This window comes from Synchiropus splendidus, chromosome 4, assembly GCF_027744825.2.
Source record: "Synchiropus splendidus isolate RoL2022-P1 chromosome 4, RoL_Sspl_1.0, whole genome shotgun sequence".
Lineage (NCBI taxonomy): Eukaryota > Metazoa > Chordata > Actinopteri > Syngnathiformes > Callionymidae > Synchiropus > Synchiropus splendidus.
In genome coordinates this window covers 25,162,217-25,187,809 of record NC_071337.1, presented here as the reverse complement: position 1 = coordinate 25,187,809, position 25,593 = coordinate 25,162,217, and the positions used below count along the sequence as shown (strand labels likewise).

Sequence of the window (25,593 nt, the reverse complement as noted above, 5' to 3'; positions counted from 1 at the left end):
ATGGATGTTTGGAGATGGGAAAAAAAACAAAGATTGTTTCAACATAACCCATGAACATTTCAGTTAAATCCCACATCCTTTTAAAGCTTGAACAATAAAAATGTTTTCCATAGTACAAGATAAAGGATTCCAGCATATGATTTATTTTCCTTTTAAATGACACTGAGATCAGTAGTCAGGTAGTGAGCAGGAATGTATTATCTCTGGATGACTAATCAGGCATGAGGGTTTGGGGAGTCAGCCACCAGACGATGGGGTGAAAGGTGAGGGTTCATCTCCCAGCTTTGACTGAGGTCAGAAGAGCTTCAGACTGCATATTTTTCCAGAGTGAGAAGCAAAGAGCAGCTCAAGAAAACAAGAAAAAGTAAAAACGGAATTTGGATTTATAATAATTCAACTAAATTTCCTGACACACAGTTACATTTGTACTTGCTGATCGAGGATACAGGGCTGAATATCCTTATGGCAGTCGCACATGTCCTTGCAGCAATGAAAGCAAAACATATGAAGCCAGTGTGGCATGCACCGAGCTCATTTGCATGAAGTGTCGAGAGTGTCGGTTTGTTTGACGTGTGCATCAAAAGTGATGGGTTGGAGAAGCCCTTGTAGTGATTTTAATACCAAACCTGACAAATGTTCAAGTCCCCAAGCCACGTTTCTATCATCATCTGTCACCAGCAGAGACATGGATGAACCCGATGACACCGAACCTCATATCGACCTGCTTCCACACCTGGCTACATAACCGCTATCTACAGAGGACACTTATAGACTTCAGGTAAAAGCTTGAGATCCATTATTATGAAGAAAATCATATTTACTTTTTGTATATATAAATTACCCTTATTTATAAATTACCCTGCAGTTGGTCTCTTACGTTCAAACACTCATGAATGAAGTCTGAAGTTTATGATTATCGTTTGCATGAGAGCAAGTGCTGAGGCCTTGAAAGAAATTACATTTATAAACATACAGTCTTTCAACACAGGTGTATGAGGCCAGCTGAAATTCAAGAGTAAATAGGAGCTGCATGATGTTTATACTTTTAATGAGTTGTTGAGTATGAAGAATATTCTGACTGGCAAATATAGAGTCTGCAAAATTAGAGCTGTTCCATTACAACCAAAGCCACAGGGAACTACAGGAAAGTGGTGTGTGCCGCACTGCCTGGTCATAATGGTGGACATTCATCCATCATGCTGGCAGGTTATATTCGGAATGAATAACTGAGAACTCACTTCCACGTCCCAAAACCTATTTAGTAAAGAAGCATACGATCATGTTCAATATCATTATTCCTGCAGGAATGTAATCTCATGTAGTAGAGTAGCTTCACATCAAAATACAGTTTTGCAAGTTTGTATTTATGAAGTCATATTTAGTTTATGCTTACAAAATGGTGGCCTCATTGAAAGAGTGGCCAGAACAACAAAAATGTCTCATGCGCTGCATCCATGCCTCTGCACTGGCCTTTTTGCATTTGCCAAGACCACGTTGCCACGACTCACATGTAATTTGTAACTTCCCCTTCCTTTCTGACTGAAACACTGATTTGAGGAGCACTTTGTTTCCATCTACAGTAGATGTTCTCTACCCCCTCACTTAGCATATTTGTCCTCATTTTAGTTGTGGACACTTGAAATCCCCTGTTTTCCTTCATTCACAGGTTTGTCACTGGTGTCTTAGTGTTTTTTTTTTATTGTTTAGTGCATTTTCCACCAAGTCTAGTGATCCCATCATCGGTGCCATGGTTCTTCAAGTGACTTACATGGATTCCTGATGCAAAACTTGGGTGAAGCAAATTGGGAGAAAGAAGAAATATATAGTAGTATATTTCAAATTGTATCAGCATTGTTCTTTTTACAGTCAGCATTTAATTTGGCTGTATATAACTCTCATAGAATGGAGAAGCATAATGGGGCCCCTTTAAATAAACAGACTCACATCCAACAAAACTGGACAGCCTGTGTGACACTAAATCCCTTGCTGGTGTTGGATTGCAGTCTTGCAAAGGCAATGGTTATTGTATTAAGAGTCTCTGGAATTGCAAGGTGTTAGGGGGGTGATTTGGAAGAGGTGAGCAACCACACCCTGCTGGAGAGTAGCAGCAAGCCCCTGAGCTGAATGTGGAGTGCTATACACTTGCAGTGTTAAGGTATTGCAAGATGTGACGTTGAGTACACGGTAGCTTTATGGGTGTCTGCCGGAAGTTGTCATGAAAATCATGTTTCTTTTACTAGTACTCTACTAAGGATGTCATATTTTGGTGGCTTATAGCTGTTTGTTAGACAATAACTAAATAACAATAAAAGTTCTGAACGTATTTAAATAGCATTTTCAGGAAATTCTAGCATTGTCATTCGCCTAGCAGTAAGGTCTCTTTCATGCAGCAAGGCAAGTTTGTTTTCCCTGTCCAGACATTCTTTTAACATGAGCCAACACAATTCTTGAATCATGGAAGCTGCTTCATTTATTTCATATTTTTCGCTTTGTTTTCATCAAGTCATAAGAAACACGTTCCGTGGCCGTCTGAGTTGTTTTACTAGGTAGCGTATTATGTCTGAAAGATGTCTGCTGCAGGTATGACGAAGCACAAAGATTCTTGTTTCATTTGTTTTTCTCACTTGCATACATTTTCCAAGTGGCACGCTTGTTTGGATTATTTTGGCAACACATTGTACACATGTGTACGTGCCATTCCTTTCTCTGCTCCTGACCTTCGACCCTCCTAAACACACACACACACACATCTCACATCATACACCAGTCCTCACACCAGGCGACTACTTTAAGTTGTGATGTGGACTGTAACATTCAGGGGACTTGTGGAACAAAAGCTTTGCCCTCAAAATGGCCCAGTGTCAAGGATTACTCCTCAGACAAATTCTCTAGTAACAAAGCCTCCATTGTGCCAAACCAAGCTCTCGAATTAGCAGCAGGGGCGACTACACGCTTAACTGGGTTTGACAGCACGACCGCTCTCCCAGACCCTCAAGATTTTCCTTCAATGACTCCCAACTCAATAGAACAAAGTGAAACTGTAGGAGGATGACTATGATAAATGATTTGTTTTCTCTCAACATCAATTTCAAATGTTATTATTTTTTTAAATAGTTGAAAGATCAGTCTTTCTGGTTTTTTTAAAATAGAAAATTCAAGTTATCCCCGTTACACAATCAATGATGAATTTAAGACGACTTCTCTGCAAAAGCAGCTTGTAAAAATCAGAGAAAGTTGATTTAAAGCTGTCTGTCAAATTAGTGAGTGTGAAGCATTTCCTTTCCTGTTGACTGTTTCAAAATAAAAGAACCGCAGCTCCGATCATGGAACATGTTGGTCATGGTGCGTCTGGTCCCAAGTCTTATTTACCTTAAATGGCAATAAAAGAAACCCCTTTTTGTTTTTATTACCTGTTCTGGTCTGCCTGTTCTCGGTAGTTAAGAAAGTAGTGTGGTCCTTTCATTAACTGATAGCGTTTAACATAAAAAACAAAAGGGCATATTGGAGGCTGAATCCACCACAGTTTAAAATATTTACAAGCAGCAAGGTCACTCTCTTGAGATAAGTGCAGCACAATAACAGACTTGGCAGAATTGCTCAACTCATGGTCTGTGATGATTTCTGTTTTTATTCTATCACCCTTATTCAAAGACAGTTAATGTCCCTCATCTTTGAAGTGTTGCAGATTTTTCTCTGGTTTCCATCTGAAAAAAAGGTCACATAACCTGCTGAGGTTAAGTGATATCTCGAAATTATGCAAAAGGTGAGACTGAGTACTGTATCCACCCCTCCATGCTTCCTAATAGGAAGAGGTGATTCATGAATAAATACGTTTTTTTAAGCGTTGTGGTCTGGGTAAAAGTTTCAATACAAACTGTTTTAGGTTCCACAACATATGGGGTTTATCATTACTTTATGATCTTAATTTAACGACGTGAATGCTTTATTTTGGAAGCATTTTTTCGTCTTCCGGTATGTGGCTGCCATATGTAGGGCAGCTTATCGGTGGAGTCGCAGGCACTGGGAGTTGAGAAGTGGGAGAAAGAGGAGGAGGAGTGGGAGGAAAACCTTCATCCACAGAGTCCCCCAGCTTTATCACGCCGCTGACGGCGAAGCCCTGCCTGAGGACCCACTGGACGTCTGCTCGTCGTTGCCCAGAGAAACCCAGTTTTACCTGAAGTAAGTCCGGACTTGAAGCAGGTAGCGCACCTCGTCGCCGGCTTCCTGGGTGTGTGGAGCAGCAAGAAAGCAGATTGTTGCACTTATTTGTCGTGGGAATGTTGTTCCGCTGAACTTCAGAGGCTGTTTCTGGGTTTTATTTGGGCACAATAGCTTCCCGTCCAGCAGCTTCTTCACCCCAGGATGTAAATTTGGGAACTTTTCATCGACAGCCGACGAGTTTTTTTCGGACAAACCCTTGAGGAATATTGGAAGACAGTACGGCGAACCTGTTCGAAAGCAGCACAATCGAAGGTGAGTCGCATTTGACGTTGTATTATCAATGTTGAAACATTTGGCGTTACACTATTTACAGAGTTTCGAGTTGCGGTTCTCACGCCACACGAAACTTCATGCAATTACTGGCCAAATAAAAATTCCTCCAACGAATCTCGCCTTGAGATAACACGTTGTTTCGCAACTTGTGCACGCGGTCGTACTTAAAAGTGCGGTTATGAATTCGGTGTGTGATAAATTCTCTTTGTACGAATACACAATTTCCCAAACAGGATCCAGTACGGAGCAGTCATGTTCAGTCATCAGACCGGATTGAGAGTAAGCTGGTTTATTTACCCATATAAATGAGCAAAGCTTGACGTTGACTCGCGTGAAAGGAGCCGAATTTACACCCGATAGTTTAATTTACTTGCGATATTTCAGCCCAGTCTGGCACGGGGGTCTTGCATGCGTGTTGGCATCAGTCAGTGAGACGAACATCTGGAGCCACAGCGAGAGGGCTGATCCCGTTGAGCATGTGTGAAAGCTTCAGTAATGTCCTCCAGACTGAACCTACTTCTCCCGACATTAACTTTGGCATGTACACCAGCTGTCCGAGGCTCGTTCTTCATGCTTTATCTGCAGCTATCTGGTCTGTTGGTTGAATAATTATTCGAACTCCTGAGTGAGGAGATCGATGGCAGTGAAACATCACTGATATAAACACTCAACAGCCCTGGTCTCATGATCCACTCCAAAGGTTATACTAACAAAGTGACTGGGTGAAGATGGCGAGATGTGCTCAGAAGTTCTGCTGACCATCTGCCTCTGCCCACTGCTGGACGTGATGAGGAGGTAATTGCCCATGGTGTAGGTTAATGGATTAGAAATCACTCCATGCTGCACCTTTAAGCTCCGGAGCTGTAAAACTATTAAAGCTACATCTTTCTGCTATTTTGACACGGCATCGAGGAGGACATGAGGAAGAGGTCAGAGTTGTCCAAAGCTTTGAATGTCAAGAAGAGGTCGAAGTTGAACCTTTGGAAAACCATCTTGAATTAAACAAATGGCATCACTGATACCTTAAATGCCCAATGGCTAATACCATCGATTGCTGCGTTTACAAGTGGAACACCATAAAATAAATCGGTGGATTTAATGAGCCGATAAGTTGCCAATTTTTCAGTTCATGAGAGGAACTTGATTTATTAATGGTACTCAGAATAAAAACACCTTGTTGCTTTGCATCCACAATGCTGTGAGTTGTGAGGGAAGAAACTCAAGTCCTGCGAGTAGCCGACATCAACTCTAGCCAACTGGTGACAATTGTAAGTATCTGTTTGTGGGACAACCAAGTTGTCTGATCCACTGGTTCTTAACTGGTGGGTTAGAACCCGAAAGTGTGCGGCAAAGCTGCTTTTAATGGGATTTTTGTTTTTCTTGGTTTGGGTCAGTGCTTGTTATTTAGGAGTGAACGATGGATGCCGAAGTAAGTCTGAACCACTGGTCTTGCTTGCTGGGGTTGATGGCTTATGATGTTAATGTCTTGAAGTGAGTCCTTGGTGGGAACATCTCTGAAATGGACCTGCACCTTGGAATCTTTCCCTTGGGTCGTGTGACTTTGTACAAAAAGTATATTTGATATGATCTATTCATAAGAATTTAACCCTCCCCGTGAAGCATGGTCCACTCAAATGCCATTGTTTAAGAGTATTGTTGTCTTTCCAATGCGGATAACTGGGTTATTTCTCAGATGTTACTAAACTATACTTTTGACTATAACATGAACCTTTGTCTATTTGAGTAAGTGCAAATAAACCGCACCACATCAGCCTTCCAGATGGTGGCTGTATGTGTTTTGACAGCAGTAGTCCAAGGTGTTCATTTTTTAAGTTGTATTCAATTTTAGATCAACTAACCTTGGATAGATGAAGGTGAAGGTACCAATGTTAAAATGGAGAGTAGGGCTGCAAATCCAAGGTACCGTATTGGAGCTTTTCAGCCATCTTAAAGTGGCCACTTTGCTGTTTTTCACTATTTTCTTCTTCACCCCCTGATTTTTCTGAAAGCTTTTCTAACATTATCCAACGCTGGCAAATAGAAAAGCAAGGGTAGGCCAGACATCAAATGGTTATGGGGCTGCATGCCGGTGGGAGAATGTCCAGATTATGTATAATTGGATCAAAGTGGTTCATACATACTTTTTGTCCTCTTGTCTGCTAGCGTTTACAATGGACTCCAGCGCTCTGCTGTCAGAATGCCCTTCGCCACCTTCTTAGCCCAGGAATTTGGCACAGTGTGCCAGCAGAGCAAGTTCACTGACTCACATGGGTGGCAAACTTTAGGAATTGAAGTCAACCTATAATTGTTCAGGATCACTGATTCCACCCACAACAAAATAACTCCTTCTCCTCATTAGTCTCATGTGGCGGCTGAGACTAAAGCTGCTGGTCATTACCGGTGTGTGTCTATGCACCATGCAGAAGTGCATTTGAATGAAATGTTCAACCCCAAAGGAGTCTTGCTGCATTAATCACCGCAGAATCTCCTCACTCTGTGCGTGTATTCATAAGGTGTTGCTCTTTTGGAATACCATCATTCCATTCTCCTGTCTGATAAGATCTATATTTAGCATAAACACCTATCGTCTCTTGTGGATGTCTGAGGACATGGCGCTTTAGCTGTATGTGGGCTATGCTGGTGTTAAATCTGCAGGTTGATCCAAGTTGTTTTCCAGCATATTTTATTGGAAATGAGAGAAAGTGAGTTGATATTCGGCAAAGTTGAGTGACTCTTGAATGGAATTAAGTATGACAGGCTACTATCTTGGAAATGGATATGTTGATGTCCTTACTCTTAAAAATAGAAATTAAACAAACACTCTCTGTCATATTATGTTTTTGCTAGTGCTTGCCTTTTATTCTGTCACTTTCGGTCCAGTTCTGAGATGGTGATACAAATGAACCGGAATTAAATACAGACTTGCTTCTGACGTGGGAAACAGTTATTGACCAGTCTGAACATGACTAGGTACAATATGTACATGTGTATATGTATTTAGGCAAATGCTATATATGAAAATTACAGACAAAACATGCTGTAAGTGGAATTAAACGATGAGTTTTGCAGGGTCATGTGCAAGAATTAATTAAAAGTATAGTATTTTTTTTTTAATACATTACTTTTTTGTCAGTTTCTTTTGCTCATTGGTTTGGAAATACCTTCTGACAAATCACTATCTTGGAGCACCTTTTGTGAACTTCCTAGAGTTTTAATGGGGTTTTTCAAGATCATAAAACAAAATAACAATTTAATAGTTTTTACTTTTGTTTTTGTTCATGTGAATTATTAGAATAAGTAAAACCTTTCTTGTGTCAAAACCTGGTTTACCAACAACAGCTCAAGAGTTTTTCCGCTTTGGAATGTCTAGTGTTGCTAAACCACTAATCTGGTTGAGAAACTGTGGGGAGTAACTGTACATAGATGGATCGTGTGAGCTCGACTATAAAAGAACCTGTTTGAGAGGAATGCAGCTGAGTAAGCCTGCTACTGTCAGAATCACATGTTTGTTTGTCTTCTTTCACTCATGCTCATGCAGATGAGCTCGCCTCGAGGACGATGGCAAACAGAGACCTTGGGAGACCACGATGTTTATGGTCAAATAAGCAAACAATCTGTGGTGGCCATTGAATGCAGTTTTCCTTCGTCTTTTGTGTTTACGCTGTGATTACTGACTGATCTATCAGGCTCGTTCACACGTTAACCGCCTTGCTGATCGTGTTTATTTGCCCGTTAATTCTTACAAGCAGAACCAACTTGCTCTCTAGTGTGTGAAATTGTAAAACAAGCCAAGAATGATTTTAAGCCTCAAAAGTCTGATGACGTGACTTGGTGAGAGCATGAGAGAGAGGGCAAACACTCAGCCCAGTTGTCTGGTATCAACATGTTGCGGTGATTGAACACCGGAAAAAGCTTGTAGTCACAGGTCAGAGGTCAGAGAGGCAGCAAGCGTCAAGTCAAATGAATGTTCTCAGTTAAAGCTTAACGTCTTACTTTTTCATAAGGATTCAGGAGTATGTTTTTGATTCACTCAGTAATGTGAAGATACCCAGATTAGGAATATAAATTTATAAAACATGTTCATAATCACAACTTTTCCAAATAATACCTTTAAAGTTGATTGTTGTTGTTATGGAACACTTAAATACAAGTTTAAAATACTATATTTAATGGTCATTGTAATTACTGCAGCTGCACAGTATTGGTTAGGAAAAGTGACGGTTCCCTTTGAAACAATACTTCTCAGAAGAATTGGGAAAAATGTACAGTATTTATTCTCTTTCCTCTCCTGTCAGGCCCTGACTGATTATTTATCTATGTTCTAGTAAAAGTGCAGATGTTCTTTGGTGTCAATAAATATGTGGTGGCAAATTGAACGGGATGAAGTTTTTCAAATGAAACCACAACAAGGTGTTGTCAATAATATTTTGAAGAGCTTAGTGAGTCAGCTTGGACAGTGGCAGTGGGATGGACCTGGAAAGGCTCTCATTACAGTTTACAGTGAGCTTTCTACTATCCCTCACCGTGATTCAGACTGACGTCATGTGTGCGTGTAAATTATTATGGTTACTGCTTAAAATCATAAACACTGATTGGCAATTAGGACTACTGCTTTTGGGATACTTTTTGGTCTGCATTTAGCTTCCTTTGCTAAAAATTCTACTTGTGTTATCAGACCTGAAATTCGCTTGCTTTAGCAAGAACTGCCTGTCAGAGATTGTCGCATCAATGTTGGGATGCTAAAATATGGAGGTTTAATTTATGAGAGGTAGCAATCTATCCAGTTGAAGCTGTCGTTTGATCCACTCATGTTTGGGGCTTTGGTTCGAATTGCACAAAGGGGTTGCATTTTAAAGGTTTAAGATTTAGTACTTGAGTATCATCATGTTTGCTGCTATAATGTATTTAGTGCATTTTAGAATAAACAGTTTCATTCATTCATCCTGTCCCTCTCTCTGACAAATGATGAGCTAGCCAGAATCATTTCTCTTTCAATGGCCCTCTTCACCAGGTTTGTTCTTCCAGTTTGTGAAAAACACTTTTTGTGAGACTTGTCGTTTAAGAATTCCTTTATCGCAGCTTCTGCATGGTGTACTTCACTTCTGTAACGTGACTGCTAGTTGAAGGTAAACAAGAGTTTCTGTGCTTTAATCATGTCCTTCTTGTGTGGTTTTTACTTTTTAATGAGAACACTTCGGCTGAGTGGTGGGAGTCTGAGAAACTTCCAAACTTGTCCTTAAGCGCTTTTCATTGTCCCATCTGTCGCCTCATTTAATGTTTGTGCTAGTGCTTCTGGAACCATTGTACGTGTGTAGGCAGGTTTCCTACAAACTGCGGGACAACATCACGGGCAAGAACACCTCTGGTGGAACACAATTTTAGTTAAATTGCAAATGGTGCCAGTCCTGTATTTGGCGCTATAACATTCTCACAAAGAAGAAGGCACAATGATTGTCAAGCTTGAGCTCAGTGGAACCTTGTGTTTATAACACCACAAACCGTGGTCTGTCAGTTTTAGTTTGGTGTCACATTGGGGGTGAGAACTGCAGCGAGTGCCTGAATTTTCACCAATGTTTTCAGCCCTGAGAACAAACGGACCTGAGGAATGCATCTGTTATGTCTCCCTGTGTCCCGCGTCTGTGTTCCAGAATGACCCTCGCTGCACCGACATCAGCTCCATTAGTGAACTGATAAGTAAATTCTGATCTTGTTTTTTAGTTTGGCTTGAAAAATTCAAGCTTGCTCCAAATATTGAACTGTTTTTGATTGACCTCTCGGCTGATCGTTACTAACAGTTGTAGCATGGGCTCTTCTTTGCATGCATCCTGTGTGTGTTTTAGGGGCTCTTCGAGGCACAAGCCACTTGCTATGTAATTGAGCTTGAGGCAAATTTCATGAGGCAATAATTTGGGGTATCCTCATACGATATTGATATTGGTCTGATCTATAATTGCAAAATATTAGTGAGACTATCGACAAGCTTTGAAAACCCACACTGCTCGGCGTTTGGCCGTAGCTCAGGAGTAACCAGGAGAACATCTCTGATTCATCATGCAGAACCTGTGACGTGACAAGCTACTGTAGGAGAAGTGATCTTAGTCGTGTGACAATATTTTACCGTAAACTCGCACAATGACATTGTAGCTGAGTGCAACGCTCATCATGCACAAGTTTCCTGTGGCGGCACAGAACCAGCAGAACAGAGTTTAATATGAGCAACCTCATCACGCATGTGAAGCAGCATCGCAAACATGAGGATTTTGACAAGACCACTGAGGCGAGAGTGTTTTTATTGGATTCATTTAGGTTATTCTTCAGGGCCCATTCATTAAAAAAAAAAAAAAAAAAATTAAATTGTAGAATACTGTAGATTTTATTCCACGTTACAAAATAAGTTATGAACATATGTATGATTCATGCTAATATCGTATCCGGTCGATATCGACCAATCCTCAAGGCTGCAATATCCGTGTGGTATTAGACATGACAAACATTATGCAATAATATTGGGTGAAAATGGTCACACTGTCGGTGGAAATGAGCTGGTTGACTGAGGTATGCACACTTTTGAGTGTGTTGTGTTTTGGTTTTTTTTCTGTCAAGTATTTTCATTGTTATTGGAAAAGCTAGTGGAAAAGGATTTTCTAAAACTCCTCACGTCAATAATAATGGATTCCCTGGTCCCCTGGAATGTGGCTTAATTCTCTGGAAAAAAACACAAACACTGTGAAGGTAATTATTGCGCTCAGTCAAACTTCACAAACTGATGTGCTTATTTCTTAATTTGAGTCCTCAGAAGAGGCACAGAGGAGCTTAAAGAGCTACTTTAACATTGGTGTATGCATTTGACTGGAGTGTTGCTGGGTGTGTGCGCCGTGTGTTTGCTGTGATGTTTGTCTAGCTGTTAATTTGTCGATGTCATTCGCCTGCTGTTGTTGGGGCTCCTCAAGAGCTCTGATTTTAGTGTGACTGACCTGTGCATATTTCTCTCACTGAGTAAAGTCTCACAAAAGGTTTTAGATGCTTCTGATTCAGTCACTTCACACATCCAAGACATTGGAACACTGTTGTCATCAAATCCAAAATAAAATATAAAATGATAAAAATTAAATGTGAAAAAAAAATATGGAGGGCCAACTCTTGATGCTCAAGTTTGGCTTTGTGTATATTTTCAGTCTCATGCTGGGAAACTAGGACTCAAGGATTGCATTTACATACTATGCTTGTAAGCCTTGACAAATGCATCAACCATTGAACTGGTTTCATAAACCTCTTCATTCCCAAAATATGTGCTGATCACCGATGAGATGAGATTCATTTGAAATTAAAACTATGACTTTTAAAAGAAAATTTGGGTTTGAAGAAGTATAGCCATGAACTTTGGCAGACCTGGATAGTTTGTCCTCTATCTGTCTTGAATTGAGGTTTGAGTATTAAATCGTATGACCCTGACCAATGTCCTGAGAACCAAAGTGGAAAAAATGATTCTGTCACATGACCTCCTGTTCAAACAACATTTATCTTTTTCGTCCCAGTGGTGTTTATCACCATAGCAACTTCAGTCCCCAATTTTGACCTCAAGAGATAAATAAGAAATATGTCTTTAAAATATTTCTTTACTTTTATTGCTTACTTTTTGATTTACAGAAATGTAAATTACTGTGGATATTTCTGTCCATGTCCCCCGGCGTCTCTGATTGAAAAGCTTCCTTGGTTTTGAATGGATGTCAACACCAACGCAGATCCGCTGTGGCTTTTCTGACAGCCATCCTGCTGATACATTCATGCATTTTCTCATGCAGAACTAACGCAGTTGCTCATTTTTGACTCCACTACAACTTAGTTGGACATAATTTTAATCAGCTGGCCATCTGTCCTTTCACATGCAGTACATTAGTGAGGAGATTTATTTCATGCATGCATGTTAAAGCTTGTCTACGCATCAGGATGTTGAATAGTAGATATCTCCTTACTTGTTAGGACACAAAGTCAGTTTGGTACGATTTCTACTCCTTGTTGTTAGCAGTGTTTTGCTAATGGAAAAGAGACTGGTGAAAGAAGGATTTGTTTTTGACAGTTTATATATATAGTTGGAATTATTTTTTAGTGTTGACATGTCTTCAGTTATTAGGACGGTTGTCCATGAATTTTCTGCTGCTCAGTGCATAATGATGTGCTGCAGGGAGCTGGAAAGCAAACTCCACAACTCAGCCTCAAGCTGTAATCAAACCTCAGACCTTCTTGCTCTGAGGCTTCAGCACCAACCACTACACCACCATGTTTTTATAAGAATTGATTGCAGTGTTTATTCAACCTCCAAATGATCCTATCAGCCTTGAAATCATCAACTGTAACATGGCACATGACTGCAAAACCCTTGTTCTTTGTGTGTTCTCTGTAGGTTTAATCTTGAAGATGGCCAACAGTTTGAACTCTAGTTACGTAATGTGGAACACTGATACAACAATCATTGGAAATAATGATCAAGACCAAACCTTTGTATTTACAGCAATTAAAAAAAAAAACTGATCATTTTTCAAAACTGAAAGACAAGGGTCTTGTGCTGTAGGGGGTTTAAGTATTAAATACATAGTGGAATAATACCAATGTTACCTTTTATTCAACATAAATAAAAAGAAAAATAATAAAGACTGATTTAGGTGCAATAGAAATCTTGCAACTTTCTTACCACCAAGGGGAACAAAAGACAGATGGGAAGACCGAAGAAATAAAAAGCACATCACGTCACATCAGATCACATTGTGCCGTTGATAGAACAATTTACAAGTCTGCTTTGCCACATTCTCATAAAATTCTCCCGAGGACAATGACTCGCGGGCCGCCGAACCATCAGCTGTCATTTATTTCTCCCAGGACGCTCTTTACTTCATCAAGATGACTGCTGATACAGACACACACTTTGTCTTTCGATAACACACACGTTCTCTCACTCAGACAGCAACAAATGGAGACACAGATTCCGTGGCTTTGATGGGCAGCTTTTTTTTTTTTTATGTGGACCTGGCTGTTCTTCCAGGGTCATCAGTGCAGTGCGGCGTGCATGCTAAAGACGGTGCAATCATTTAAAAACTATAAGGCTGTGACATGCCAAGGTACATAAGAAGAAACTGGGTTGTAAGGATGTGAACTAATGGCTTCTGTGTTTAATTATGGCGAATGACAGTAATTCCTTATAAGATCCAATTAATGACCAAAGCAGCAGATAATTTATCTGTAATTACAGAGGTATAGTTGCTGTCTGTATTACTTAAAACATATTTGTCTTTGTTGTGCGACATAAGTGTTTACCTGTGTCGATCCTGACTGACTACTATCCTCCAGTGACTTGGGGGGGAGCTATTTTTTTTCGATGTCTGGTTCACAGCCAGGCAAGATGAGGTGCACTGCTTTGCCAAAAAGACTTTCCAATTGACAGGGCTAACAAGTGGGTCATTCTAAAAAAAGCTATGCTGCATTTGTAGTTCCAACACAATGTTTTGAAAATTTTAAAGTCAACACACTTTAACCTCAGTATGTATGAGAAATACACATTTTGTGTTGTGATGGTCTGGGAGTTTGTTTTTGGGAGTTTGCCTGAGTGATATCCCTACACTAGGGCACAACCTGGATGGGAGGAGCCCATTTATTCATATAATGTAGTTGTCAGTGTACTTACCGAATACAAGACCTCTTTCTGTTGCCATAGACATTTTTAAAATTTATTTTTTGATTAACCTCAAAAGACATTATTATTCTCGTTTTTGCCTTTTGAGAAACCTACCACTTACTACTACCACTTCTACTAATAACAATAACAATGACAACATTTGCTGGAAGTTGCATACCGGGAACTCAATCTGCACTCTCCCTGGTTACAGAATTACACAGCTGTTTTTATTTTTCAGGTTCATTACCCATATTTTCACTATAAAACGGCTGCTGTACTTCAAGTGTTAACTAACATCAATAATTCTTTTTGTTTGAGATCCACTTGTGAGAATTAACCTCATTCTTTCCAAATATTGCTACTCATGTTATCTGGTCAGAATTCTTGTTAGTTTGCGTATATATCTCAGCAAGAGAAAATATATGACATTGAAATATTATGTAAGGGTTTGTACTCTGGGACACAGAGGGATGTTTTTTGGATGTTCAGAACAAGAAGTGCATGTTTCAGTTGTGTCCAAAAGTTCTATTTGTTGTTGGAGGATCCTCCCGCTGCTAAATTATTTCCCCTGCTACTGAATCTATATTGTATCGATGTAATATGTATATGATTTGCTGGCGTACCCATACCTGTCAGTGGCGTTGGAACTATTCATTCTAAACTCTGAAGTCACATTTGTGCCCTTTGTACTTTTCTGGAGGCCTGTAATGGTTCAAGGTGTGAGTGACGTCCTTCAAAAACTCAATTTTCTCTTTTGAAATGTCTTCAATGGACTAACATCAAAAGACTTAGGACAAGAGATGAACTTGCATTGAACATAGTTAAAGTGAATCAATACTGTGTCAATGGAGAAAGAACTAGCCTTACAGCTTCACACTGAAACTGCCTCAGTCCCATTATTTCAATGCTACCTGTCTGTATTATGTTCTCAAAAATTAAGATTTTGGATTTGTGTCTTTCGCAGAGCAAAATGCAGTGAAAATATTTTTTCTTTACAAATTCAGCCCTGCTTTTTGCACATCTTCGTCCAAGGTTTTGCCTTTGTACCTCCTGCAGTTCTAAATTTGCCTGGCCCACATCATTTCAGCAATCGTACTGTTACCTTACAACACAGAACCATTTCAGGGATTTCTCTGCCCCAAGTACTTTTCGCTGTGAGTCACCAAAGAAAAAAAAAAGCTACTTAGCTGTTTAACAGGTCCAGTAAAAGATTTTAGGGTGTTTCACCCCTCTAATTGTGGGTTAGGGGTTGTGTGTGGGCTCCAATTAAAATCATCTCCTCAAGGAAGCTTTCACTCGGGTCTCCATCTGTTTGACTGAGGCAAACTATTGTCACAGTCAATTGACTCTTGGTGATGTCTCCTCTTCTATAGAGTATTTTAGCTTGAATGTGTCAACATTTTATTTCCAATAAAATCACGTAAACAAGGTTTGTGTGATGCAGCCTTCTTCACATATGGCAGTTGGAGATACACCTTATATGCGACCTCTTTGGCAGCAGCCGTATGCCATTAAAACGTGACAATTTTAGGCGAATATACACCCCCTGCATGACATTCCTCTTCCTCAATCCGTTTTAACATTCATCACTCCTTTTAAAAGCTGCCAATTTCAGAGTAGTTGCCTCCAAAGCCAAGTTTCGGTCGGATGGTTCAGCAGGAAGCAACTAGAGAGAGAGAGAGAGCTGTGTGTTTAGATAATCCTGCATGTTTGTGTGGAGAGTGTTGGCACTCTGAGCCATCGTCTTCTTTGGCATCTCACTGACACTTGTGAATCCTTGCTGAGGTGACAATCCTGCGCTCAACTCAGAACGGGATACACACTCAGTCACGTTCACACCTTTAAGACCTCTGTGCTGTCCGAGGTGTGATGGCTTTATTTTTAACAACCCCGGAGAGAAAGACGCTTGACACACAGTTGTTAAACCAAATTAGCTTTATTATATTATTTTACGTAGCTATCTTAATCACATATTTGCTGTCAAATATGCTTTGTCAGAGGTACCAAAGATGTTGTGTTAATAATTTGAATTAGACCTACATTTTATTTCAGGGCATGAAGTGTAGAGTTTTTGTTGTTGCTGTGCCTTAAAAATACCATGCAGGGGGAAAGCCCTAGAACGCCAAGTGCTTATTGGACCTGGGGAAAGTTAATGCTCACAGTTGACCCTGGATACCGTATTATAGGAGCGTGCAAGCCAAAATTTGACGTCGCCTTGTGTGTCTTATTTTCGCATGCAGGGTGACTCACTCCTTTTGCCATAATTCACAATGTTCGAAACTCATAATGTCCCAACCTGCTCAACCTAGTCAACAATTAGAGGCATCGAGACAAATCTCCCACATGATTTTGCCCTTCCAATGCTCCTTTTAATCCCCTCTTAAGAAAACTTTGCTCTGGAGAGCTTCCCCATCTCCTCCGCACAATCGACAGGAAACTCCCTGTACTGTCATTGTCGCACAATCAACATGGCTCCATTAATAGAAGGCGGGTAATCATCCACACACCACTGATTACAAATGAAGCATGAATATTAGAAAGTGGCAATCAGCAAGTTCCTTGTTGGTGTTTTTCCTCTCTGCATCTGTGGGGATTAGTTGTGGAAGAAACGGCTTCCAGTCGCTGTGTCAATACGGAGGAGGTACAGTGGCTGAGGTCAAGATCGGTTTTATTTATAATTACTGATGGGTAGGAGTAGGAATTAGGCGAAACGGCATATTATAATCCTTCTGGTTGGGATTTATTTTTCATTTTCCGTTGTGGCACTGACAGAGACAGTGGTGTGGCCAGAATAACAAAGTAGCTGTGACCATTTTGTAGACTGACTGGCAGACAAAATGTTTGAGGTTCTGAAAGAAGTAATTGAGAGAGCTTTGTGTTAAATACATTTGTTTCATTGCCATGAGGGAATAGGCTGATTTGTCTTTATTTTTTTGGTCAAGTTAGTGTCTTTTACACATACACATTGGTGATCAAAGAGAACATATGGCACTCATTTGTGGCAAGGACTGCTGTCTGCTCTCCATGGCTACTGTTGGACATCCAAGAATCTGGTTGTGGCACCAGGCACCTGCTTTGTGGGTAGCTGCTCTTGCCATCTGTTTACATGTGCTGGAGAGTCTCTGGGTATGGAGGGCAAACGACACATATCGGATCCTTTCTATGCCATTGATAATGATTTTGTAGTGATGTCAGCACATCATTGGTCGACAGCTTTCACGCCTCGACCTCTGCTGTTATATTACTGTAAATCTCTCCTCACCGGCATCAATAAGTACTCTCTTCTAAAGACGGAGCAAAACTAGAGCTCCAGGACTTGGGCTGCAACTAACGATTATTTTGGTTGACTAATCTATTAATTATTTTTTTGGGTTAGTCAACTAATCGCGATTGATCGCAACCTGTTTGAATTTCGTGTGTGTGCTGTGATACTCAGACATCATGCATTATTAAACACGTATGTTAAAATAATGACACATAATCCAGGAACATGTATTAACCCTGAGAAGCACAGAGCATTAAACAATTGACTGAGAGCTCCAGTTCTTTAAATCTGTGGTCTTGATTGGTCCTTGGGAAGAACTTTAAATCATCACTATACACATATGTGTCCCATATAAAATATCTGATCAACATACACATCAAAAGGTCTGGAATAATAATCTAAAATGATGTCTTCAGTGTAGCTCCGTAGTTCAGTTCTGGTTATTATTAGGAGGAGAGACACTGAGGACACTTCACTACAAAACACTCTAGTTGCACAGATGTGACGTGTGTGACATGATTAAAAACAAATCAATCTCCTCTTACAAGTTACAAGACCCACATGTTAGCTGTTAGCTCAAGAGTGTGTGGCGTCACAGACCAGAAACGGAACACTTATTCAGCGTTCTACCAAGGTGTCAAAGGGGTTTGCTCCATCCTTAAGACGTGTTATCTTCACAAACAAAACAAAGCCACACTTTTGAACACTACGACCCGTCGTGGCTCGAACTCCTCCGTGATAGTGACTGAGGCGGTCAGCCGGAGGTGGTGACGCGGAGCCTGGGGCGTGCAGCAACAGTGGCCAGTTGGAGTCGAACCTCAGTCAGGAACCAATTAAAGGAACAGAAATGAACATATCTCAATGATTCCAGAGAATGTGATATTTTCTCACTGCTTCGGAATAACAGCCAGTTCTCGATGCCCATCCTGCGGTCCATGTGTGTTTACACCAACAGCAACATGACACATGGACGCACAGATTTTGGCATCAACAAATTTTTGTTGTCAACGTGACTATGAAGGTCTACTAATCGTTGCAGCCCTAGACTAGACTATGAAAACTTGGCTGTAACACTGGACTTGCTTTCTGTCATTTATTACAATAGTTGTCTCATTGAGAACTTTTAACACTTGCCTCTTACTGGCTGCAGAATATACATCACGCGTGCACCTTTATCAGCCAGTCAGGACCCACAGATGACAAGTTGTCTCAAATTTGACAGTTGCTGATGATTTAAATCGGCGTACATCGTCTTATTGAACATCCCGTCTAAGGAATCATAAAATGCATTGTTTTAGTACACTTTTTATTGACTTGTAATGAGGTTGAGTTGGTCCCATGATGTAATTTGATTTCGTGTATTTGACTGAAGCAATGAGGGAAAAGAGGAAAGTAACCTTCAAAATGCAGTGTGAACAAAGGCTATGAGTCAGTTAAAGGTGTTCCATTAAGGTTATATATTGTGTGTAATGGTCTGATTTCTTTCACAGTCAGTGAAGTCTGATTAATTCACTTGTGTGTGGAGACAATGATTGGCATTCGTAGACGTTCAATCGAAGAATCGACCTGTATTTCTGTTTAACATGCTTCGTAATGTAGGTCTAGTGACTCCCTTTTGCCATCAAAAAGAGGAAACGGTATACAAGCATAAACTCACTCATACTCGTACTGTAATCGAGGATTGCATGTACTTTCCACAGTGTGGGCAAGAAAATATTTGCGTGTTTCCTCTCTCCTGTGTGGTCTTTGATTGTTAAGCCCTAGCGTGAGCATTTGTTCTAGAGATTCTTTTCAATCCAGATTGTATCCAGATTTTCTCCCCTCCTGCAAATGAACACCCACAAAACCGCATTAAAAGTTTTCCCCTGTTGTTAATCTGGTCCAACTGTTTTTGGTGGTGGGTTGGAATGCAGCTGGAGACTGGGTTTCAACCCGAGTCGGCAAATGTGATTAGATAACTCCTATCAACAGTGCGATATGGTGTGAACGATGATTTCCGATCCATCCACAAGCCACATTTTGCAGATTCCCAAAGTGTTACCAGACTTGAGTGATGATACAGGCTCTCTGTTTGATCTGACCTGCAGTCTCCCCCGGTTGGCGCCGTAAACCTTGAGTGCAAATTTGAACTGACTACTCCAGAGATGAATCGTAGCCATATCATGGGCAGATAAGAGAACTCCTTGTCCTATTTCCTCCACCTTGGAACTTAGGGAGAAATTAATCTCATTGCGGGTTAAAGAATGCTCGCCTACGTCCCAATAGGCCGAAACCGATTTTTGCCTATTGTTTTTTTTTTCTCCTCCTCAAATAAATCACACACAAAAGTCTACCTAACAAATAACAATAATACTGGACACCACTGTAAAGAAAACAGTTAAACTTTTAAAGTAAATGCTTTAAATAACAAACAATAAAAAGGCACAGTGCTCAAAATAAAATAAGTGTTTTATTCCATTTGCAAATAACAGTGATGAAATCAAACTCACTATGTTAACTTCACTCATTACTTGTTAAATACTGGGATGTTGCCTTATAACCTGACAGATCGCTCCTCTTGTCATCGACTACATGTCCAGGGAATTCATAACTGGGGTCCATGTGAGCTATGAGCTGCTGATAGCGCCCCTCTGGTCCTCAACAATGGAACTCAGCTGCTCGTGCAAAACAATAAACTCCATTAGCATTGGTTTTGCCTGCATTTAACCCCGATTAGCATTTGTTTGTTAGCCTCTTGATACTGCTCAAATTCGCCCCGGAGATGTGAAGTACTGAGTCCGTGGGTGCACGTTTTGCCAACTGCAACTCGGTTGACAATTTTGTGAGTATTGTGAAACACCGGCATCATCTGCCATACTCTACCCTGCTGACGGGGTTGCAGCATCACAACAAGTTGTGTGATTTTTCCAGAGAAACGCCTGCTTTGTTTTGTCATTTTCATGATGTAAAGTTTTAAGAGTAATAACTTTTAATAAGAGTAATAACTTTTCTCATCATGTATAAATAACATCTTATTAAAGTAAATAAATAAAGTAATGGCTTATATTTGTCATTTGATTGGCCAATCATAAATGCCCGTATCGGCATTGGCCCGGCCAATATATTGGTGCAGAATTGATTTTAAGTTTTATTTTGTTCCCATTTTCTTTTAATGATCACTCACTCATTGTAAAGTATCTAAACATTTCGTGCAGTGACCTCATCAGACCAGCCGAGTGCGTATCTGTTACTTATGGCTCTGAATTTGCTTAGGCTCCACGATGCATGTTTGTGTTTGAAAAACGATTTCTATTACATTGCATTGTCAATTGGAAATGGATTAGTTGTTTAGGGCTCGTCTCATGTTGTTTCATCCACTATTCAGCCTTCATTTTGACTACAACCACCACTGAAGCCGAATGTACATTGATTTCCGCTGTTCGGCCAAACTACAACTAGAGTGATTTATAATATTTGTATTAGGCTCGAAATACGTAAGTGGAAAGGACTGAGTTGATTGAGAGGACAAAAACAAGTTGAGCACTTTAACAGATTCTTACTTGGCCACATTTCAGGTAGCCTCCCACAGATTTTTTTTTTGACGGGGGATGCAGTGGTTTTGTCAATGTGTGGGAAAACACTGCCTTTTGTCCATTATTTTAACATTTAAAATGTATTTTAAAGTAGTGTTAAATTTTCCTATTTCAATTAAATCATTCCTTCCAGATGCCTTTATCATATAGATCTTTAAGTTGCCCTAATATTTTTTATTTTAACTCAAGCAGTTTAACTTGTGGTCACAGCACGGCAATGGACTCAGTGTAAATTGTTTGTCTCTTCTCTGTCAAAAAATATTTGTGGACGGAAGTCTGGTGAAATTAGTGTATATTGCATTATTTTATTTCTAGATGCTTTGAAAAAATGAAAAATCTAACGATGCCATTTGCGTTTTCTTCCTCTCTGAACCGTGAAATTAAGGTGTGGTGATCAATCCCCATAACCGTCATAAAGAGTGTATTTGGGTAAGTCATGAAAGTTAATATTTTTCTCTAGTCTTAATTATATGTAATCTGAAAGCCTTGTGATATAAGTTTCTTGTGTTCTCCTGTTAATGGCTTCAGATTCTAGGGTCACAGTCATATGAGTTGCACCATAGCTCTGTGTTTGCATGCGCGTGCGTGTGTGGACCATTGTTTATGCATTTGTAGTTTAATTTTTGGTGTTATAGAATGGTCCATGTACAGTTTGTGTTTCCTGAACGTTGGATGTTTGCCAGTCGTTTGGGCTTCCTGCCTCCATCTATTTATTGGAACTTCCATCTTGGCCTCTTCCTCTTGCTTTTCTTCCGTTCCCCCTTCTTCCTCCTGCCTCCTTTTGAAAACTTTCCCAAAGCTGATGCCTGAAAGTTTTTCAAAATGTTCTGAGTAAAATAGAGAGTGTAAGCCAGATTAGGCGCTGACTTTTGAGACAGACTGAGATTTACTGGCCTAGATTTGTGAATGCCCTGCTATCTGTTGTTGTTTACTTGCTGATGCAGCTTTTTGTCTAGTTAATGCAATTTCAGCATTAACTTGCAGATGTTTCACATAAAAAGCCTTCTAGTGGTTTTTAGCATCCTTTCTCTTCCAAAAAAGCCTTTTATTGAGAAATAACCACGAGCTGCTGACATCCATGTGTGAGTTTTTTTTTTTTTTCATTTAGGCACGTGATACAAATGAAGTCCATTTTCTAATCTTATGGAATATAGCACACTTGAGCACATTCATCTTTTCTCAGTAACTGGCAGAGGAAGCGAGAGACAAGATTCAGGGTTCAAAGAGTGGTCCTTCTACTCAGCAGGGACGCTGAAAGAGACACAAAGGCAGTGAGAAGGTCAGAACATTCATCTCAACCCGTCTGATCTCTCTCTGTTTCAGGGTATTTATTGCTTCCTGTTATTGTCTAATCTCAGTCTTATCTTTCACACATCAGTCCTGCTGTGTTTCTCCCTGTCTTATGTAAGAGTGTTGTTGCTGTTGAATAATGAACTTCTGTGTGCTGTTTCGTTTTGTGTGATTGGTCACGAATGTGTCGTCACAAGCTCAGAGCAGATACTATCTGAACTGCTGGACAAACATCCGGTCTGCATCTGGATGTTTAGCGACGCTGCAGGGATCGTGAGAATGGCACCAAACCAAAAACAGGAGCAGCAGATAAGAAAGCGCTGGACTTTTTTGTACGTTCTAGGATTACCACGATTTACATGACACACAACATTAGTCCAAACAGAAGTTGTGTGTGTCAGATATGTACTTTCCAGACAACTTTTCCTGTTTGATTGTTAATCAGTGGAATCTGTTCTGAGCCTGGCTGCTATTTCCTCCGTCGTTTTGATTCCGCGGATCAGTAGGTATTTCCTGGATGTGTTTTTGTCTGGAATAAATATCCCCCGCGCCCTCCTCTTCTTTGCTGTTTGACACATTTCATCGGTCCCAACTATTTTCCACTCCTGTGTGAAAGTATTGCAGTAAATTCCTGGTGCAGTTATGAGGTGATTAGTCATATGGTATCAGTTTATTTTGTCCTGTAATGGAAACTGCTCGCTGCCAAAAAACACCCCTTCCTCAGTGTCCGCAAATCCTTTTCCATTTTTGTTCCTCCCAACTTTCTCCTCCTCTCTTCTCCCGTTCCCAACACTTTCACTTTGCTAGTTTCTGTGCCAGTGTTCAACTTTACGTTTCATTTGTGTGCTTTTCCACTATATATCGATCCATTCTCTCCCCTGCATGACACATTCTTGTATTTGTTTCTGCTCTGCTATGTATCATCATTTTCTATTTTCTCCACCTTCATTTCTCCTCCTCCCTAATTTGATTCCCTTTCTTGCGTTTTGTAGAGGATGATAAAAAGGCACAACTCCTCCCTTCTAATGGAAAACATGCCCAGAAAAGCAAAGGGACATTAAACTTGAGCTGAAGTAGGCAATTTCAACATTGCTTATTTTGACCTTCATTTTGTTACGGCCTTCTTTGTAGTGACAAGACCTTAGCGCAGGTCAAGTCTGGAGAAATGATAGTGGCATATTTTATACTGGTGAGCAGGTTTTGAGCTGTGCTTTAGTGCAGATTATTATACCAAGTGACTTTAACTCAGGCAAATTATTATAGTAATGTGTTGGGTGGTTTTCTGTCAGAAAAGTGAGGCACTTCACATAACAATTGATTTTTAATTCAATTAATGGGCTATTTATCCACCCACAATTAATACAGTTTTAGGTTATGGTGGAGGGTGTCAGTGGTCAGGGTGAGTTCTGTTTAGTGTGTCAGCCAAATGAGTACCTGTGTTTGTTCACTGGCACAGACAGAGGGAGCAGGAGAACTAAGATCTAAGCTCTGAATCAACCCGCATTGACGAGAAGATTGAGGAGCTAATGTACTTGACAGCTAAAAGACACCCTTGAATTGGTGTCCATTGATGATAGGAGCTGGTGGAAGCCAGACACACGCAATTAGATCCCCTCAGTGAAGTCCTCTTCAAATGCCATGAAATGGGTCATCGTTCTCCACTTTCCGAGAGGACCCAGTACGGTAGTGGAATGGCTTGAAAACACCCATGTCTCTCTCCATTTTGGCCGTTCCAAAATGGTTTTTGGCACCAGAGAAAGACCCACTGCTCGAGCCAAAATAGGTTACTCTTTTTGCATTCAGAAGTTAATATTAGGGTGCGGCTTATTGGACAAACTCTTTTTTTAAACAGAATTGCTTATAGATTTTAAACTTAAATTAATTACTAATGCAATGTTTGCAGTGAAATTATTCACAATGTCTGCTTGTCAGTAAGGAGGAATTTATTTACCATTGCAACTAATAACTTTGGGATTAAAGAGCGTTACTTGTAATTTATGGTCAATATGACTCATGGAGTGACTGCTGGTCTACTGGTGACTCAGTGGGTTGTCCAACAATCAGAAGGTTGGAGGTTTGAAATCTGTCCCATATCAGCCACTGTCATGGTGACCCCAGGCAAGACACCTTACCCACCCATGGGAACGTGTATGAATGATCATGGTGGTTGGAGGGTGCGGGTTGGTGTTACCTTCCTGGCCATTCCATCATTTTCCCCTGAGGCAGCTGTAGCTACAGATTACCACCACCGATGTGACTGAGTCACGAATGGATAATGGTTTCTGTAGAGTGCTTTAGGTGTCTTGAAAAGCGCTTTTTATAAATGTGAGCCATTATCATTTAATAAATATGTGGTGTTGGCCAGAATCCCGAGGCCTGATGTGCCTGATGCGTGAGCAGCATCTGCTAATTGTTTCGAACACTTTGAAACTGAAATTCTGTTTTCCATTAAGCAATGGTAGGACGTCCACTGCTGGCTGTGTTTTTACTTGATGATCCTCTAGGTATATAAATAATACTCCACACCAAGAACTTGAAGAATACTTCACTGGAGATAATGACTGTAAAAGATGATTTGGTGTTGACAGCGATAATTCTAATGCAGATATTCCAGCTGTTCACGCTGGTAAAATAGCGAGCTAAGCAGCTGGAATCTTCCAAATCCGACAGCATAAAATAGACTTTGAAGGATGATTGGCGTGAAAGTTGTGTGTAGCAGCATTTTCCAGTCCAACTACATATTAGGGGCCACATAAACCTAACAGGGTCAAGGTCCTGTCAATGGTAGCAGGTATTTGAAATGGAAATATGAGTGTGATGAACTCCCCCGGAAGGACTTATATGGCATGTGCGACTCCACAGGAGGCCGAGATGGCAACGGATTCTGCATCTCATTAATGTGTGCGACAAGAGGAAGCTGCCAAGCACAAGGACAGCAGTGCCAAAAAAAACAGACAAACACACTCTCGCTTCAGGGTTGTTTCTCAAGGACACAGACGTGGTTGCAATATGCTAGAGGGGGAATCAGTCTCTAATCAGCATGTGGTGTCACACACTTCCAATATGTAACCAAGACGACTTCGACCCTGTCGTCAACTTTTTATTTGACAAAACCACTGAACTCCTAATTTGATCCAAAATGAACAGTTAGTAGTCTCATTACAGTAGGGATTTTATCTGACCTACCAACCTACTGACACTGAGATGCTGTGTCAGCTATTGACCGAGGTGCTGAAGATATTGTGTTAATATTTCCAGTAACCTCAACATATTTGTAGTTGCTGTGAAGCAATGAGCAGTTTTTG

The 25,593-nt window shown here is 40.4% G+C and overlaps 1 protein-coding gene across 6 annotated transcripts in view; it reads left to right on the top strand.

Annotated features, from left to right (window-relative positions):
• Nucleotides 1-4,010: 4,010 nt before the first annotated feature.
• plxnb2a.1 (plexin b2a, tandem duplicate 1) overlaps nt 4,011-25,593 on the top strand; it is a 130,530-nt gene continuing 108,947 nt past the window's right edge. For 4 of the 6 annotated variants that reach the window (XM_053863936.1, XM_053863935.1, XM_053863930.1 and 1 more), the window contains exon 1: nt 4,011-4,473. The gene's annotated coding sequence lies outside the window, so the exon portion shown is untranslated. Of the gene's footprint in view, nt 4,474-21,383; nt 21,428-22,181; nt 22,278-25,593 lie in introns of all 6 variants that reach the window. The other 2 variants (XM_053863934.1, XM_053863933.1) reach the window with 2 other exon arrangements.